The sequence below is a fragment of the Alosa alosa genome, chromosome 9 (assembly GCF_017589495.1).
Source record: "Alosa alosa isolate M-15738 ecotype Scorff River chromosome 9, AALO_Geno_1.1, whole genome shotgun sequence".
Classification (NCBI taxonomy): domain Eukaryota; kingdom Metazoa; phylum Chordata; class Actinopteri; order Clupeiformes; family Clupeidae; genus Alosa; species Alosa alosa.
In genome coordinates, this window is record NC_063197.1 from 13,250,267 (window position 1) to 13,264,309 (window position 14,043).

General features: G+C 43.8%; 1 long non-coding RNA gene and 7 other non-coding genes across 9 annotated transcripts; all 8 read left to right on the plus strand.

The window, feature by feature from the left end:
* Positions 1-1,311: 1,311 nt before the first annotated feature.
* LOC125300615 lies at positions 1,312-5,694 on the plus strand. 2 transcript variants are annotated; one of them, XR_007194591.1, is made up of 10 exons: positions 1,312-1,385; positions 1,920-1,986; positions 2,586-2,671; positions 2,908-2,971; positions 3,756-3,852; positions 4,191-4,281; positions 4,608-4,690; positions 5,169-5,233; positions 5,345-5,420; positions 5,563-5,694. It is a non-coding gene; the product is annotated as an uncharacterized LOC125300615 (long non-coding RNA). The 2 variants fall into 2 exon arrangements; XR_007194590.1 differs by lacking the exon at positions 5,345-5,420.
* Positions 2,036-2,154, plus strand: LOC125301328. The gene has a single exon (XR_007194735.1). It is a non-coding gene; the product is annotated as a small nucleolar RNA SNORA26 (small nucleolar RNA).
* LOC125301330 lies at positions 2,714-2,838 on the plus strand. The gene has a single exon (XR_007194737.1). It is a non-coding gene; the product is annotated as a small nucleolar RNA SNORA26 (small nucleolar RNA).
* Positions 3,060-3,178, plus strand: LOC125301334. Its single transcript, XR_007194741.1, has one exon. It is a non-coding gene; the product is annotated as a small nucleolar RNA SNORA26 (small nucleolar RNA).
* Positions 3,897-4,021, plus strand: LOC125301329. The gene has a single exon (XR_007194736.1). It is a non-coding gene; the product is annotated as a small nucleolar RNA SNORA26 (small nucleolar RNA).
* Positions 4,326-4,450, plus strand: LOC125301332. The gene has a single exon (XR_007194739.1). It is a non-coding gene; the product is annotated as a small nucleolar RNA SNORA26 (small nucleolar RNA).
* On the plus strand, positions 4,949-5,073 carry LOC125301333. The gene has a single exon (XR_007194740.1). It is a non-coding gene; the product is annotated as a small nucleolar RNA SNORA26 (small nucleolar RNA).
* On the plus strand, positions 5,315-5,433 carry LOC125301335. Its single transcript, XR_007194742.1, has one exon. It is a non-coding gene; the product is annotated as a small nucleolar RNA SNORA26 (small nucleolar RNA).
* Positions 5,695-14,043: the final 8,349 nt, after the last annotated feature.

Here is a 14,043-nt window from a genome sequence, read left to right on the forward strand (position 1 = left end):
GCTTTTATGTTAAATGGAGATAAATTATCTACTGATGGCTTAGGCTACTATGAAAACAGTGTTGTGGATGTGATCAGGGATTTTCTTTATTTTTTAGCTTGAAGTAAAAAGAATACTATTATTTTATCATTAAATAGAAATGCCATTCTATGACTATATGATATAGGGCTAAAGTGTTTATTCCTTGTGCTATAGGTAGGGGGTTTCACACATCAGCCAATCTACAACCAAGCCTATTTACCGTCAAAACCAAAATCACTAACAAATCACAAACCACTCACAAAAACATCACCAACAGAAAAGCCTTTCAAAAGCATTTCACTGAGGTTATCAAGCAGACAACTTCCTTCATACGTGTTTCAACGCCATAAATTGTTGAATTACGCCATGACACCTCAAGACTCACCCATAGACATAATATACATTGTAATACATTGTATATTATACATCTATGGACTCACTCCCCTCCACAGTCATGATGGGTCCTATACCAACAAATATCAACAACGAACCAAACCAAACAACACAAAATCACCAACAAAGCAGCCTCTGTGCGCAACAAATATAGCAAGTGCTTATATGCACATAGTGCACATACTACCTTACCATACAACAAGCGAACATCTGCAGCCATACAGACCAGTAGATAGCCTATTCACACAAATAAGTGTATACACATGAAAAATAAAAATGGATTCAACAGGTTTGAGTTGCACTCTACAATGAAATCACATAAAAGATGCTGAGAGGTGGCAGGTGATAACATTAGCATCTTTACAGTAGCCCTAATGACTTTCAAGTCTTTCGAATGAAATGGATAAATGGTCCTAGCAGAAAACAATCACTTTATGTGCTTCTTTGCAGTCCTTGAATTTCCCCAAAACTTTATATGTTTGGAGATTATTATGTGTGTGAGTCTTTGTTGTGTAGGCTTGCAGGGATGGGACTTAGGTCATGTGACTACTCTCACCTCTCTCTAACAGGTACACCTGTGTTTGTCTGGCCCTGATGAAGACTTAAAGCTGAAACGCATAGGCATTGTAGCCAGTAAGAAAAGCTTTTTATTTTTAAACAGTGAGTGTCTCAATTTTTTTTTTTTTTCATTGAATCACTAATGTTCAGCTAACTTTAAGCTCCAATAAATAAAATATCACTTAGTTCATTAATTATTAATCAATTAATTAATTAATTAATTAATTCATTCATATGCTCATCCACTCATTCATCATTCATCCATTTCGTGCGATTTCGCCTCTAGCATTTCCCCTTTAATAGACCTCCCCGTCACGTGGTCCACTTCTTCCGCTTTCACGCAAGTCTTTCAGAGCGGCATGCTTAGGTGGAAAGACTGCATCTATGGTGGCTCCGTGTGAGAAGTTATAAATGTAAGTTTTTACAGAATTTATTTTGGTCATTGAACAGCTTTTTGTTTTGTTGCTCTATCTCAGTAATTGCACATGATTTGTCCGAGCTCATTACAAGCATGTGAGGTGAAAAACTGTGTTCTTTCACTTACTAGGAAGCTACTTATTTTAGTAAGCTAACGTTAGCACGTTTAGGTGGTCGTAGGCCCGGTCGTTTTGCTTATCGTACCAATTGAATCTAACCTGAGTATCCACGAAGAGCAGGATGCGAATGTGAAAAACGCACAAAACTTGACTAAACACAGTAGTAAAGCGATCCAGTAGGTCAGTACTTTAATGATGGCTAAGTTGCAGATATTGTAATGGCTTCTTTCCACGTGGTTGGGGTATGAGGCTAGTCGGTCTAGACTAGACGCACTTTGCCTGCTAGCAGATGACTTGCTAAACTGCGGAAAGAAAGCTGACAGCACTTTATGAGTGCAAACAAATCAAGTATTGCTAGTAATACTCTTCAGACCATTCTGACCTCGTCTAATGCATTCTTATTCAAAACAGGATCTTGGGTCATTATGAACCTAAAGGTCAAGAATGGAACGAGTAGTTTCAGAAAGGAAGCACATAGGTAAGTCAAAACAAAGTCTAATTTTATTTCTTGTAACTTAACCCCTTTTTTGCCCATTTAAGACTCAAAAATGTCTTAAGTGTCAAACACAGGGGGGTAGAAGAGTTCTCTCATAAACCTAAAGTAAAGGCTGTCACCTTACTTTGGATCCTGTCGGGAGAAACACTTTCAGTTGACCACTGAGACATATCTGTGTGTGTAAAGGAAGAATGTATATGGGTGTGCTTTTCTCAGTAGAAATGCATTAGGGATCCTTCATCAGAATAGTTGAATATCATCTGCAATGATTAAATACAACCATGTGGTTTTGTTATCACTGAGTGCAGCCCATGGTTTGCATATGTCAACAGATGACAATGCTTTTTTGAGAATTTGGTTCAGTGCAAAGTATGCTTCTGTAGACACTGTCTATGTGTACTGTATGCAAGACACTATTTTAGTCATCAGCGCAGTCTGCACGGAAAGCTGATGCATGTTGACCCATGCCCACAACAGCAATAATGCAGGCATACTTTGGGGACACCCAAATGCATGTCGGCAGAAGTATACTTCCACCCTTATCTGCCAATCCAATTATTATTTCATTTCTTCCCACACAGAACTTGTGGAGTGAGCACAAGGCCACCAGCTAAGGGCATTTTGGAAGCAAGGCATGCAATGACCTGATGAGCAAATTACCGGGAAGGTAATGAAGATGTTTAAACTTTCATATGCGTGGTCCCCTTTTTTGCCCATTTAGGACTTTGTGTCCTAAATGACTAACACAGGGGGGTAGAGGAAGTCTATAGAGTCTTTCAAAAACCTAAAGCGAAGGCTAACACCTTGCTTTGGATCCTGTCGGAAGATACAACTTTCTTTAAAATGTGACATTTTTAGTTGGAAATTTCTTCCAGTTGTTTGAATGTTTCTTCTGTTGCACAGGTGAATGGTAATGTGGCCTGGCGTTGCTTGCATAGATGAGTCCTGCATTCTGCCCAGCCTACAGGTAATAAAACTACTCATGCAGTGGCTGTAGAATAACGGCATACATGCGGTGTGTGTGTGTGCATGCCTGCCACCATCCCTTCTATGCTTTGCCCACTGGATGCTGCCCGTGTGTCTAGTGGCCATTACTGGGGGGTAGAGAGAACCCTCTCTTAAACCTGGGGCAGGGGCCTTACCTCTGCCTCTGGACATGTCGGGAGGTACACGTCTTCATGCAAGTAGTGTTAGCCAGTCCATTCTTGTGCTTTTACATGTACACCCTGAGGTCTGGTCACCTCCACCAAGGAGGTGTTTGCAGTGCTGTTTGTTTGTTTAAGCATGATCACACACATTTTTGGGCCGATTTTCTTGGGCCTTACTGGAAAGGTGTAGCATGAGCCACATATTAAACCCGGTAAACTTTGGAACCGACGCGACCCACAAAGTGGCTCTGCAAAGTTAGTTTCACTTTCTCCGGTGTTGAAAGATATGGCATTTGGCCTCCGTGCAAGCCTCTGCTCTCCAAGTGCTCTTCTAGTGATGCATGTACTGATCCATTTGGTTGGCACTTTTATCCAAAGCGGCTTACATGGATCGGTTATTACGAAGGTCTCCCAAGAGCTACTCGGGGTGTAAGTGCCCTGCTCAAGGGCACGGTGGTACTGAACCCAATACTTTTCTGCCTTCCACATGCCAGCTCCTTAGCTGCTAGGCAACCACCGCCTGCCAGTCAAAGATATTGCATGTAGTTAGCTGTTAAGCGTGTGAATCTTATCTTCCTCTACTTCACTTCTTTCCCCACTCAGAATCTGTGGAGTGAGCAGAAGGTGCCCAGTGTGGGGCAGGACTTCTGACTTCTGTCTTCAAGCAGGAAAGTGGCCTGATGTGCAAATGGCTTGGGAGGTAATGAGCGGTCCTTGGCTTTCTTCATACGAGTGGTCCCCTTTTTGCCCATTTAAGACTTTGTGTCCTAAATGACTAACACAGGGGGGTAGAGGAAGTCTATAAAGTCTTTCAAAAACCTAAAGCGAAGGCCAACACCTTGCTTTGGATCCTGTCGGAAGATACAACTTTCTTTGAAATGGGTCATGGTTAGATTTTTCAGATTTTGTTTCCGGTCTGGTTTCAAATGTTAGTTTCTGGTTTTGTTATCTACAACAAGAAGTGTTTTTGGTGTGGTTTTGGTGATATTGGGTTTAGTAAAATGTTTAATTTTGCCATCTTCATGTCTTCCTACCCAGAGCTCATGGTATGATCAGGAGCCAAGCTTAAAGCAGGACCTCTAACTGGAAACAAGGCAGTACGTCACCTGACATGCAGATGACTTAGAAGGTAATGAAGTTTCTTGAATGTCCTTCATATGAGTGGTCCCCTTTTTGCCCATTTAAGACTTTGTGTCCTAAATGACTAACACAGGGGGGTAGAGGAAGTCTATAGAGTCTTTCAAAAACCTAAAGTGAAGGCCAACACCTTGCTTTGGATCCTGTCGGAAGATACAACTTTCTTTGAAATGTCATGATTTAGATTTTCAGACTTTTTTTCTGTTCTGGTTTCAAATGTTAATTTCTGGTTTAATTACCTACACCAAGGAGTTTTTGGTGCGGTTGATTGGTTGAAGAGGATTAACTTTCCCATCCTCTTTATTTCTACTTACCCAGAGCCCATGGTATGATCAGGAGCCCAGCTTAAAGCAGAACCTCTAACTGGACGAAAGGCAGGCCGTTTCCTGACTGTTTGGAAGGTAATAACGTTTCTTGATGTCCTTTATAGGCTTGGGTATCGAGTATTGGTTGGAACCGGGATTATCTTTGCATTTTTCCCGGAATCGTTGAAAAGTTTAAATTTTGATTCCTAGTTTCGATTCCCAGTCCGCCGAACGGCTGAACACCAACGAAGAAGCGCATAACCGGAATCGAAATAAGAAATCGGAATTTGAATCAGAATCGTTCAAATTGAAACGATACCCAACCCTAGTCCTTTATATGAATTATCCCCTTTTTTGCCCATTTAAGACTTTGTGTCCTAAATGACTAACACAGGGGGGAAGAGGAAGTCTATAAAGTCTTTCAAAAACCTAAAGCGAAGGCCAACACCTTGCTTTGGATCCTGTCGGAAGATACATTTTTCCTTTAGATTTTCAGATTTAGTTTCTTTCATGAAATTGAAAACGATTGTTTCAGTTGAAGCGCCTTGTCCAAATGTTTCTTCATGTTGCTCAGGTGAATGGTGTGGTGGCCTGGCGTTGCTTGCATAGATGGAGACCTGCATACTGCTCAGCCTACAGGTAATAAAACTACTCGTACAGTGGCTATAGAATGACTCCATACATGCATGGTGTAGCGTGTGCCACCATTCCTTCTATGCTTTGCCCACTGGATGCTGTCTGTGTGTCTAGTGGCCATTATTGAGGGGTAGAGGGACTCTTGCTAAAACCCAGATCAGATGTCAATCCACTGAGCTTGGATTCTGTTGTAAGAAACATGTTAATAAGCATACTTTGGAGTAATATATGGACCTAGTGATCATGGAGCATCCTTAAATTACATTGATTGTGGGAAAAGAACAAGGCTTGATTAACTAGACATTTTATTTTTTTCCCCTTTGGCTCAACAGGTTTCTGCTACTGGTCTGAATGAATGAGGGAACATGCAAGGTCATAAAGACTGAGATGTTTTTCAGATTTACAGAGGCAAATATGAAGTAGTGTTATGTCAGAAATTTGACAATAAATATTTCAACTTGCAATTGTTGTCTGTGGTTGAATGTGAGAACTCTTATGCAATGCATAAGACTACCAACATGAGCAGGCATGAGTGCACCATTGGTAAATGCATTAATTCACAAAAGGCCAAACAGTTGAGACTGGTTTTCTACAGAAATATATCAGGTAATTGAATTCTCACACATGGATCAGTTTATGGGCCTCTGTTTTGTAGAAACACTGATATCTTTGACGACAATACATGTGCCCTTTATCAGCATGTACATTATATAAATATATACATCATACAATCACATACCCACATTTCTACTTAAAGTAATCATACTCAGAATGGAGATGGTGGAAAATTGTTGACGTGTCAAATCACACATAATTCCCCTGGTAGCTGCCTTGCTAAAGACGAAATATAGTCAAGGTCCACTAACAGATCAGTAGGTCTGTGTTCGACAGTATCCAAGCCTGACCTTGAAAGGAGTGGGAGAGACTGTTCAAACTAAAATCTTGGGATAAAACACGTACACACATACCGCTTTCTGTCAGTCATGGGCCTAGTGGCATTAGTTCTTAAAATAGACCTGATGTTGGTGTGGGGTGTGTAATGGCTGCAGAGTGGTTGGGGATAACAGCCTGCTAAGTGCCACCTGCTGTCACTTAAGATCCCATGCAAGCTGGGGCCTCATGATGGAGTCCCATGATGCTGCTGCATCATTATCATTGTTTACATGTGAGGTCACAGCCGAGTATGGGTCATTTCCAGTCCACGTGCACCCCTCCATTTTCCTCACACTATCAGCATGAACTGTGTACGTGACTCACATTTACAAAGAAAGCTACCATGACTCCGAATAATGCAGGCTAAAAGGCTGATTAGATATATCTTCGAGTAAAGAAACATGTTGAAGGAAATAGAAATATGACAAGGCTTGGGGAAATGGATGGTGAATACCTGTAACATGCATGAAACGTACATTTACAGTGGGGAGAATAAGTATTGGACACGTCAACATTTTTTTCAGTTTTTTAAGTATACTTCCAATGAGGCTATTTGCATGAAATTTTCACCAGACATTAGTATTAACTCAGATAATCCACTCGTATAAAAAAAATCCAAACATTAATGTCCATAGGTAGAGTTAAGTGGAATAAAGTGGAATGACACAGGAAAAAAGTATTGAACACGCCTGCTGAAATTTCTTAAATACTTTGTGGAAAAGCCTTTATTCGTAATGACAGCTTCAAGGCATTTCCTGTATGACGAAACTAATCAGTCACAGTATTCTGGTGTGAGTTTGACCCATTCTTTTAAACAGATAGTCCTTTAATATTGAATATTTCAGGGGTCCCTCTTGTGAATCCTGATCTTTAGTTAACTTCCAAAACTGTTTAATTGAATTGAAGTCAGGGCCTTGATTTCCTTTCTCTGAAACCAATTGAGAGCTTCTTTGCTGAATGGTTTGGATCATTGTCCTGCTGGAAGGTCTAGGTCTCATCCTCATCATCCTGGTGGAAGTAAAGATTCTCCCAGAACAAAATGACTCCATTCATCATTCCTTCAACTGTATGAAGTCTGCTAGTACCATGAGATGAAAAACAGCCCACACCATGATGCCACCACCTCCAAACCTCACTGTTAGGGTATTTTTAGGGTGATGCACAGTGCCATTTCTCCTCCAAATATGGTGTGTAGTATGACATCTGAAAAGTTCAATTTTGCTCTTGCCTGACCAGAATACATTCTCTCAGTATTTCATAGGATTGTTCAAATGTTGTGTAGCAAACTTTTAACGAGCTTTAACATGTTTTTCTTCAGCAATAGAGTCATGCGGGATGAGCGTGCATAGAGGCCATGGCGGTGGAGTGCATTACCTATGATTTTCTCAATTGTACCTGCTGCCTCCACATCTTTCTGGAGCTTTCTCAGAGTGGTCCTTGGCTCTTCTGACTATCCTTCTGACTTCCTGGTCAGAAATCCTGCAAGGAGATCCTGTGCATGGTCAGTTGATGATGCAGTGATGTTTCTTCCACTTGCAGATAATGGCTCCAATACTGCTTGCTGAATGATTCTGAAGTTTTGAAGTGCATCTGTAACCAGTTCCATTGATATGTTTTGCAACAATAAGGTTGCAAAGGTCTTGGGAGAGCTCTTTGCCTTTACCCATCGTGAAATGTTTCTTGTGTGACACCTTGGTAATAAAAAACCTTTTTATAGCCCACCAGTATGTACTAACCCATTTTATATCAATTTGCACAGACAGGAGGGACAATTTCTCTAACTACTTATAGATTCCAGTTTGTTCCTTGTCATTCCTCGCCTTTGTGTACTGCTTTTTCTTAGCGTGTTCAATACTTTTTCCCTGTGCCATTCCACTTTTTTACTCATAACACTACTTTTAGACATTAATGTTTGGATTTGTATATATGTGTGGATTACCTAAGTTAATACTAGTGTCCGGTGAAAATTTCATGCGAATAGCCTCACTGGAAGTATACTTACTGAAAAAAATGTTGACGTGTTCAATACTTATTTTCCCTGCTGCATAGAAACTGATGAAAGCAGGAGTAGGGTTTTGATTGGATTTGGCTGTGTGAGTGAGAGAGATTGGGATTGAGAGAGAGATGGGGATGGGTTGTTCCTTTCACAGACTTTGAGAAACTCTAAACGATTTCAGTCTGTTGCCTTTGTAATCTTACAAACTGAATACAAAACCGTGAGTGACAGAGAGACCGGTAATTAGCAATCACTCTGGACTTCAATTAGACCCAAGTAATGCAGCACTGGGGTGGGAGTGTCAGGATGGGGTGGGGCAGGTAGAGCATGTGAGGGGGCAGGTTCCTCAGTCCCCCTAGGCCTAGGGTATACCCGGGGGGAATCCAAGCGCCCATGGTTAAGCACATCTATTGTTTCAATGGCCTCACAACATTCCAGTGACAATTACCTCCCTGTCTACTACAATACCAACATAAACAGCAACAAGAAAGAATTGGGGGGGACAGCTTAGGGTAAACAACAGACTTCAAGGACATGCTGGGGTAAAAAGGAGGTAAAATGAAAACAAGGAGAGGAGAAAGCCATCTGAGGAGTCAAAGGCAACAGTGTGATCTGTGTTGACAATCTGCGGTCGGGGGATGGCGAGAGGACTCTGGGTAAATGGCCAAGTAAGATGCCGAGTGGCGGCCAAGGTTTCGGTATGTGCCGTTGTGGTTTGTCTGAGAGAAAGCTTGCTGACGGACATGCTGCCAGCCCATGCCGAATCCCATTGATTGGCAGGTGAACATTAACCACGGCTGGGCTTTGTTGGTCTGGTTCCGTCTCTCTGGTACAAGATGTTCTAAGCAGCCCTGTGCCTTTTTCTGCGGAAAGAACTGTAATTGCCCTGATTGCTCAGCAAGCAGGATTTTCTCCTTTCTCCTCCTCTTCCATGTGGCGTGTGATTTTTAATGCTGCATGCTTATGCCTCAGTTGTTCACTTCAAATACAGAAACATCCAGTATGAGAAACAGGCAAGAGACATTCAGTTCCTGCGCTAATCCCCCAGAACAGAGTATTGCACAATGTTGCTCTCCTCGCCTCAAACGACTCACGGGGAGACAGGGAATTGCAGAGGCCTCCGAAAGATCATTACCTTTCCCCCGCATTTGACCAGGAGACACTGATGGATCCCAAACGCGGTTTTAAAGCACACAATGTAACAGGAGTAGATGGAAAAAAAACTTTTATTAAAAAAAACAAGTTCAAATTCAGGCCCCTGTAGCTATTTCGGGGACAGACCATAAAAAGTCCCAGGCGGGGAAGAGAGCGGTTATCTTGGAAACGTGGGGGGAAACGTTGGGTGTGTTTGGGCAAACAGTGCTTTGTTGTGCAGAGCGCCATGGTGCTGCAGTGGTGGTGGCCCTGTCTGGCCTGCGGCCACGTCACTACTTGCATGAGAAATGAGGAGGAGCGGATCAACATCAGGACAGGGGAGAGGAGAGGGAGAAAGAGAGAGGACAGGGGAGAGGAGAGGGAGAAAGAGGGGGGTACAATGGCTGGAGAAGAGGAGAGAGAGAGAGAAAGAAAAAACTGGCTGGAGAGAGAAAGAGAGAGAGAGAGAGAGAGAGAAAAGAGAGAGAGAGATGGGTACAATGGCTGGAGAGGAGGGGAGGAGAAAGAGAGAGAAAGAGGGGACCAACAGCTGGAGAGGAAGGGAGGAGAGAGAGTGAGGTGCAATGGCTGGAGAAGAGGAGAAGGAGAGAGAGAGAGAGAGAGATTCAATGGCTGGGTTGCTTTGCTCGTGGTGTGTTTAGCAGCTGTGCCTAATGGTTCTCAGGCGGAGCAGCTCTGGACGGTCGTCTCCTTTCGGCTCTGTTCCTCCGTCTTTTTGGAGCGGTCTAGCAAGGCAGTATGTACCGTGGCACGTTTTCTGGCCAGGGCAGCGACGGAACCACTGGACCCGACTCCAGCACTGCATGACTTGGCTGCTACCCTAAAACAAGGAGCACCATCAGTCACATGCATGTACTACACACACGTACACACACACACACACATGCACACAAATACAGACACACAAAGCAAACAGAATTATGCTTGCACACACACATCAGCTGGACCTTGTTTTGAGTCTTTCATGCACATGCACATACACACACACACACACAAAACTCTCGCATGCATAAATACAGACACAGTGATGCTGTGTTTTGATTTCATGTGCATAACAGCCACTCTGTTCAGTTTTTTTTATTTTAAGTCTCTCTAGTTCTGTCTGGCACACACACACACACACACGCTTCCACTCTCTCACTCTCTTTCACTCTCTGTCTGACACAGACACACACACTCACTCTTTTTCTCTCTCTTCCACTCCCACACGTGCCTCACTGCTTGCTTCCCCCCCCTTACCCCTTGAAGAGCTCTAGTAAACCTTGAGTTGCTCTGAAAACCAGACTCCGGGGTGACCCTCCTGTGCCAGGTCTGCTCTCCCGCAGAACAAAGGCCTGAATTATGGATCATTTCCTCTCGGTGCGCAACTGAAAAATTAATTCAGCAGAGGTTCGCCGGCTGACTCAGATCCGAGGCTAGCAGCGGGGGCCTTGGAGAAGAGGGGTTCGGGCTTGTCCGCCCTACTGCCTGCTCCAGCGATCAGAATAGATCTGCCAACAACAAAAACGTGTGTATGAACCCATACTCTCGTTCTCATTACTGCTCGGAAAAAAAACCCATAGCATTTCTTGCCCATAAAAAAAACCCATAGCATTGAGAAGCGGAGAGGCGACGATGGTTGAAGGAGCTTCTGGAAGGGTCCAGGTGAGAAGGACTGGGTGCTGAATTGAATTATAGCCACTGTTATGGTGTGAACAGAACGTGACATCCTGGTCATGGACACAGTACACAGTACACTCTCGCCTTTGGAGAAAAGCAGACCTGCCAATATGTGTGTGTGTGTGCGTGCATGTCATCAACCAGGGCTAAATGTTCTTAGTGGACTGCTCCCATACACACTTCTGATGCATATATTACACAGTCTACATTACTCGGTTTATACACACACAAACACAAGTTCACCCCCTCCCCCCACACACACACATTCAGAGGAGAGTAAGTGTGTAGGTGTAGGTGTGTAGGGGTGTATTCACTAAAGGGGGCTGTTGTCAAGGTCACAGGACAAGGGCACAATTACAGCATACCTGAAGCACATGTCTAATGGGCCAGAGAGAGAGAGAGAGTGTGTGTGTGTGTGTGTGTGTGTGTGGTGGAGAGAGAGAGAGTGATTGTGGGGATAATTGTCCAGTTACCTCCGCCACTGTGGTGATTAGATGCTTTAAATTGAAACGAAAGTGTGTTCCACTTCAGGAGGACCACACTCAGAGTCACACGGTCACTGGGTCCGCACTGGTCAGGGGCAGTTATGAAGGATCGAATCACATAACAAGGACGACAATGTCATTCCTGAGTGCCTCCGCATTTCCTTGGTTTGCATTCCATGGACAATTACAGAATTAAGAATTCAAAGTTGGATGTTGTATTGAGAATCAATAGACGACTAGCATAGCCTGGGAATACCCATACAAACATTTTTTTGGGGATTTGGGATTTGCTCTGCTGGTCAGTCTGGCTGATTGAAGCCCATTTTCATTGTCCCTGAAACACAGGCACACAAATACAATCGCTAATCTGGCATGGACGTGTATTTCTTTGGAATTGAGTAAGCAACTGCATTTAAAACCTTTGTTTACAAGATTGCTGCACTTCTGAAATGATTTGGTAAGAGTTAATGTACCAATTTAAGTTTAATTTCACTGCTAGTTACGCCCCTGCTGGATGTCGTAATCAATGAACCTTCCTCAGACCCTCTGTCAATTCCTATTGAGAAGGTCTGCGTGCTAACCAGGCTAGGACTATTCAGGTTTGATGTGTGCAATGTCCAGGAGGCCCTTTGCTGGTGTGGCTATTGATGGTGCTGATGAGGAATCTCCTGTGCAATGTAACAAGAAAAGTACATTGCTGCCCTGGTTCATTATGCCTCAGTGTACAGGGCTGGACATTCAGCTGTGCTATGCTATAGTGAGCAAGGACATGGGGAGGGTGTTCTAGCCTTTAATGCCCATCTGGAATCTATTCCAGCATGTCTTATAAACGCAAGGCTGGAAACATACAGGGGCAAGATGACCTGGGTAAGCTGGCAGCCAGATTTGTATGTGTGTGTGTGTGTGTGTGTGTGTGTGTGTGTGTGTGTGTGTGTGTGTGTGTGTGTGTGTGTGTGTGTGTGAGAGAGAGAGAGAGAGAGAGAGAGACAGAGAGAGAGAGAGTAAGGAGAGGGTACAGAGAGAGGATAAGGAGAGGGAGAGTGCACTTTGTCAACCTTTTAGCCACAGACTCTATTACCTGGGAGACACGCAGAGTCACCATGGCAACCCTAGAACAAAGACCACAGTGTATGTGTGGTGTCCACACGCGCACGCATACACACCACACACAGACCGAAGTGTGTCAGAGAAAAAGGGTGAATATGATCCAGGGAGGTTGTGTATGCATGACACACGTGGAACCTTTGTGTGACACAATGAGCTGTTATGGTGACTGTGTGTGTGTGTGTGTGTGTGTGTGTGTATGTGTGTGTGTGCACGGTGTGCCACTGAACTCCATTCCCTCCCCATGTGTGTGTGTGTGTGTGACAAAATAAGGCCCTACACGGAGAGCACAAAAGTCGTGTGTGTGTCACGGAGAGAGAGGAGACTATGGTAGGCACGTACTGACCCCGAAACCTCAAAAGTTTAGAATGTGTGTTTTACCACCATTCCTGCAACCTCTCACTCAATTGACAAATAGGGGATGTCTAGAAGAGGTGCTTGGCTGTTCAACTCAGCCCTGTCAGTTTGTGTAAGTGTCTGGTGTGTATGTATGCTTGTGCATGTGTGTGTGTGTGTTTATGCGGGAAGACAAAGACAAAATGAGGGAACAGCTTTTTTGCCTAATTCCTTCCCTAACATCCTTTGTCCTTCTCTAAACAGAGGAACTCGGCGGTCGATGAGTGTTTGTGTCTAAATGCGTGGGGGTAGATGAATAGGAGCAAGTCGTGTTATGTCACTCTGCCCTGCTGTCAAGCCACACACACACACACACACACACACACACACACACACACACACACACACACACTTGCACTCACTCACACCCATTCACACACCCATTCACACACACACACACACACACACACACACACACACACACACACACACACACAACGTGTGCAAGCACATGTGCTTACTCTTACACATACATATCCACCAACTCACACACCCATTCACACACACACACATAACACACACAAACAAACATACACATGCACATGCACACGTGCACACACACACACTCACACACACAGCAACGGCCCCTCCGTGGGTGAGGTTGACAGTTACAGAGGAGATGAAGCTGTGTGTGTGTGTGTGGGATCCACTGGCAGACTACCGTGACCTACTTTCCAACCACTCGAGTCAAGCACAGGCACATGGCTTGGGATGCCTCCCTGACAAGGTCAGAATCTAACAGCCATGGCATTTTAGGCTTTTTTGGCTATTTTGTATGTGTGTGTGTGTGTGTGTGTGCATAAAAGGGAACATATGTGAACAATAATTAAAGGAAAAATCTGGCGATTTTTTTCACATAGATCTCCGTTTCTCGAGGTCACCAAGTACTGTCGGTACGAAAAAAAAAACTTGAGTTGCTGCAACAGTTCAACAATTAGAGCTTCCAGGCAGCTACGGTGCTACACTTCGGGGGCATGTTCATGACCCCACATGTTCATGCCCCTAGAGTGTGGCACTGTAGCTGCCTGGCTACTTTAGCTGTTGGCTGCAGCAGCTCGAGCTAGGTAAAACTGATTGCTTTTGGT